This window comes from Triticum dicoccoides, chromosome 3B (genome assembly GCF_002162155.2).
Source record: "Triticum dicoccoides isolate Atlit2015 ecotype Zavitan chromosome 3B, WEW_v2.0, whole genome shotgun sequence".
In the NCBI taxonomy this organism is placed as follows: domain Eukaryota; kingdom Viridiplantae; phylum Streptophyta; class Magnoliopsida; order Poales; family Poaceae; genus Triticum; species Triticum dicoccoides.
Window position 1 is genome coordinate 812371921 of NC_041385.1, and position 5655 is coordinate 812377575.

Below are 5655 nucleotides of genomic sequence, written 5' to 3' on the forward strand. Positions count from 1 at the left end.
TGATTTCTTTTTTGTGAAAACGAACATATCTATTATAAAGTTTCATTCATTGGAAGTACAAAACACCTCAAACGTAATAATAATTACATCAAGGATTATGAACCATAGAACGACCATTACCGCTGCCAGAACGAGCCGCCGACGCGTCCTTGGTCGTTGCTCCTATACCGGGGCCGTCCCGACCGTGACGATGACAGACGGGAATTCTTCGTCCACGTGACTCTAAGGACCAGCGCCCCGAAGCCGCAGTCGTCGCTGTTGAATTCTTGAATCGATCTGAAGAAATTTTCATCAAATATCAACGTTGCGTATGCACATGGCAAGAAACTCTAATCTCACCGCACGAGGAGCTGACAGGAATCTATGCTAGAGCCCGTCTAATGCGTCCTGATGAGTAAACTTGGGGAGGATCGGAGCCCGGAATACTAACTCGAAGAAAAAACGTCATCCATCTGAGTGTCATTCATGTGAAGACTAAAACGCTACCTATCTACTAGCCAGAGCCGAGGCACCAGAAAATCCCTCCCCGTCGCCGGCCGCCGGAGCGGCAGGCGAAAGGGAGGAGAATCCACGGGCTTGCCGACGGAGATCGAGGGGAGGAAGGCTTTCCCTAGTGATGTACAAGTCACGTGATAAAGAAGAAATTGCATGCAGCTGTACAATTTTATTATGTGTCATTCTCTGACACTGATATATAAATTGAATGCGTGATAGTTTGCATAGACAACACGATCATGATTTGCACCGACACTTTTCGTATCAAGCAACACTGTTTGGCCCAAAAAAGAAGTAACGCTGCTCACTGTCGCACCTCTCACGTACATCCCATGAGTATAGCTGGCTCTACCAACCTCTCACGTACACGAAGCTGTGAACCTTCCTCTTCTCTCACGCCTAATTGATTAACTAACTTGGTCACATGATCAACCGATCCGGCCATCCATCACGTCACCGTCAAGTTAATTAGAGTACCTACTTCAGTCGATGTCATCTACAGATACCGCCTCCCAATGCTCCCCTCTCGTGTGTGAGTGACTTCGTTTGTACCATGTTCAAAAAAGTAATAGAAAAATAAATAGACAAAAGATTTCCAGCGCAAGGCTTCGTGGAGGCGCAAGAAAAATACTATTAACAAGTTGAAGGATGATGAAGGAAACTGGGTGGAGGACCGGATAAGATTATAGGATATGACCACGATTTTCTTCAAAAATCTATACACCAAAGAAGAAGGGCTTGACCCCAAAGTCATTGTGAACTGTCTTACCGAAAGAGTGACAAATGATATGAACTCATCGTCGCTCAAGGAATTCTCAGAAAAGGAAGTTAGCGATGCGCTGTTTCAAATTGGACCTCTCAAAGCGCCCGACCCTGACGGTTTCCCAGCCAGGTTTTTTCAAAGGAATTGAGTACGGTCAAGAAGGACGTGGTGAATGCGGTTCTAAATTTTTCCAGGGAGGGTGTCATGCCAGAGGGAATCAATGATACAGTCATTGTGCTTATACCCAAGAAAAACAACCCAGAGCACTTGAAAGATTTCCGTCCAATGAGCCTGTGTAATGTGGTCTACAAGGTTATCTCGAAATGCATGGTAAACCGCCTGAGACCCATTTTGGATGATCTTATTTCAGAGACATAAAGCGCTTTCATCCCAGGGCGTTTGATCATGGACAACGCTACAATTGCATTTGAGTGTTTCCATAAGATTCAGCATAGCAAACAGGCTGCTAACACCCATTGTGCTTTCAAGTTGGATTTGGCGAAAGCGTACGATAGAGTGGACTGGGATTTCTTGGAAGACGCCCTATTGAAGCTTGGTTTCAATCGCAAATGGGTGGATTGGGTGATGTGCTGTGTGAAATCTGTGAGGTATTCTGTTAAATACAATGGTGAGCTCCTTGACACCTTCGCCCCCTCCAGAGGACTTCGGCAGGGTGACCCGCTAAGCCCTTACCTTTTCCTCTTCGTTGCGGAGGGACTCACCTGTCTGTTGGATAAAGAGATTCGATCTGGAAATATAACTCCCATTAAAATTGCTAGGGGTTGCCCTGGGATTTCAAATCTACTATTCGCCAATGACAGCCTTCTCTTTTTCAAAGCTTCAGTTGAAGAGGCCGAGAGGGTGAAACAAGTCCTAATTGATTTCCAAAAGGGCTCGGGACCTTCTCAGTTTCAGCAAGTGTTCTTTACTTTTTAGTGAGCTATGCCCAGTGGAGGTCCAACAAGATGTCAAAATGGTGCTTGATATCATGGCCTCCACCTTTGAAAGCAAGTATTTAGGACTCCCCACGCCAGAAGGACGAATGAAATATTACATGTTCCAACCTATCATGGAGAGATTCATCAAGAGATGCTCAGATTGGTCTGAAAGATTTATGTCTCATGCAGCGAAAGAGGTTCTTGTTAAGTCAGTCCTCCAAGCCCTCCCAACTTACTGCATGGGGGTCTTCAAAATGACCCAGGGTTTCTGCGAGAGATACGAGAAACTGATATGGGACTTCTGGTGGGGCGATGAAAATGGCCACAGGAAAGTTCATTGGATGTCCTGGGAGCGCATGATAAAGCCAAAAAGAGGAGGTGGCATCAGTTTTAAAGATATGAAGCTTTTCAACCAAGCACTGCTCGCACGGCAAGCCTGGAGGTTGATTCTAAGGCCGGATAGCTTGTGCGCAAGAGTTCTTAAATCCAAGTACTACCCGTATGGTGAACTATTGGATACGATGTTTGCAACGAATGCCTCTCCGGTTTGGCGGGGAATTGAACATGGGCTTGAGCTTCTCAAGGAGGGTCTTGTTTGGAGGATTGGTAATGGAAGGAAGGTCAACATTCAACGGGATCAATGGATCCCGCGCGAGGAAGGACTGAAACCTGCTCAATTCATTCGGCGTTCCAGATTAAGATGGGTTAATCAATTGATGAATGCTGACGGCAGCGGTTGGAACTCAGAGTTGATCCACCAACTGTTTTTTAATTTTGATGCCGAAGCGATTTGCAATATCAAAATCCCAGTATCCGAGGCGGAGGACACGGTGGTGTGGCACTATGAGAAATCGGGTACCTTCACTATCCGGAGTGCGTACAGACTGGCCGCATCTCTCCAAATCCAGGAAAATAGGCCAGCTTCGAGTTCCACAAATTCAGGCGATAACCGTAGCATCTGGGATATCATTTGGAAAGCCAAGGTCCCTGAAAAAATTAAGATATTTGGGTGGAGAATAGCTACAAATACCTTACCGACCAAATTGAACAAATGGAAACGTACTCTAGAAGTTGACAACACCTGCAATATTTGTGGCAACAGAGAGGAAGATGAATATCATGCGGTAATTTCCTATACGAAAAGTAAGGCCTTAAGAAGTGAAATGCGGAAAGTCTGGGATCTACCTAGCGAGACACTCTTTAGGTTCTCAGGGGAGGACTGGCTTCAGATCCTCCTAGGAACCTGCAATACGGAGATGGGGACTAAAACTATTCTGCTGCTGTGGAGGTGTTGGTTCCTGCGAGATGATTGCATCCATAGTATGGGAAAGGAGTTGATCAGTAGATCAGCACAAATTCTGCAGCGATATGAGGAGGAACAGATCAGCTACAACAGGAAGTTTTTTTCAGGACCAAAGGATAAACAAGGCAGGGAGCATATAGTTCTTGTTTCGGCCGAGCAAGAATGACCTGTCTCTGACGCTGGTGTGGAGAAGTTACAGGACAAGGAACCTGATTCAGGTGTTGCAAAGCAGTGGTACCCCCCAGACAGCGAAACTGTCAAACTGAATACTGATGCTTCTTTCTTTGCCGACAACGGGATTTCTCATATGGGCGCAGTGGCTCGCGATCACGGGGGATTCGTTCTCCTCTCGCTGTCCAAAGAAATTGATCGCTGCTCTTCTGTGGAGGAAGCCGAGGCTCGTGCTCTGCTCTATGGACTGCAGAAATTGGCGACGCTGTACAGAGGACCTGTCATCGCTGAGACTGACTGTTCATTCCTGGTGAAGGAATTACAACCTGATTCAGATAATCGATCAGCCTGTTTCTCAGTGCTACACGACATCAAGAAGGAGCTGCAGAATTTCCAAGGATCTCAGGTCATATATGCTAACCGTAAACAAAACAATTTGGCGCATTGCTTCGCGGCCAGAGCTAGGAGAATGGGCGACATGCAATGGGTGGCGACTGTCCCGGATGACCTGAAAGCAGTGCTAGCAGCCGACTGTATGTTGGCTCAAGAGTAATGTAATTTTGCTCTTTTCTCTCAAAAAAATAGACAAAAGATAAAGAAACAGAAAAAAGAAGAAAAGAAACTCAGATATTGGACCCGATCCAATCCAATAGTCATTTGCTTTAGGTGATCTCCCTTGGGTGTAGGAAAGCATGTGATAAATCTTACCAAAAAAAAAGTGATAAGATGAATAGTAAATCCTTTGCATGTAGGACAACATGTTTTGACTTTTTCATCATTGTTATTGCCGGGTATATTCTCCATCACGGATAGTTGTGCTTTTGCTGTGCAAATTGGATTTAGCTTATTATGGGCCAACAATAATGGACTAGAACTATTGCGATTATATATCCCTCCCTGGTATTGTTAGTTTGGCCAATGTGGCCAAGCTTGGGAGTGAGTTGTGTTTGAGCTCCTGATCTAGAGGGTTGCCGTCCTGTGATTTGGCTTGATCTAGATGCAGTGGCAAAAATGGTAGTGTCAACTCATTTTGGTCATCATAGTACACCACGATGTAGCCTTGCCTGGAGTCTTGCATCGGCTGGAATGTGTCCAACAACGTCACTTCCACCTATTGGGGCAGGTGGTTCATCCGGCTCTTCAATACTCTTAAGGTTATTCCATCTTGTACACGGTGATGTAAATTTAGCTTGGAGCTAAAGAAGAAAACTTGAGAGGACCTGATGTATCTTTTAGTTTTAGGAGGAATCATTGTTTGTTGGTGTGGTTTCACATTTATTGACCCAATACAATTTGTTCAGTTAAGCAATAAAGTCAGATTACGACAACGCAGAAAAAAGATGTCCAAAATAGTAATTACAGAGTTGAAAAAAATGGGACGATCACACTAATGCCTATGCGACAAACACAAAAAAATGACTCTTCAACAAACCCTTTGGTATCATCTGCCTACGCCGATCAAGCTGTGACCATGGGAACCTTTCTCCCACTTGGCGATTTGGCAAACACTCATGTCCACAAAGGAAAAAGAGGAAACTTAGATCAAGCTCGGTTGCAATTGTCTAAACACCAGAAGTTATAGTACGATCATTGTTGTCAAATAAATAAATATAGCGTACGTCCTTTCAATTTTGCGTTGCTTAATTTGGGTGCAAACGATTTTACGTTGATGCATGCTGACGTGCAAGAAAGACTAAGCACAGATCTCCACATTGATTCGCACCAAACAAATTAATTAGGAAGGTCGATGATCTGAAACCCACGTCCGGATAAGCATAAATGCGTACGTATAGTTGTACTTCCATTAACATGGCTCTGTCTTTCACACCCAAGTCAAGTCGCGTATGAGAGCTTAGGTCATCTCCAAAGTTGACCCATAAATGGACACAGCAAATGTTCATTTTTATATCCGGACGTGGTTCACGGACACGATGTGCAGTGGCAGAGGGGGGAGGAAGATCAGGAAAAATAGAATATTTTGGCCA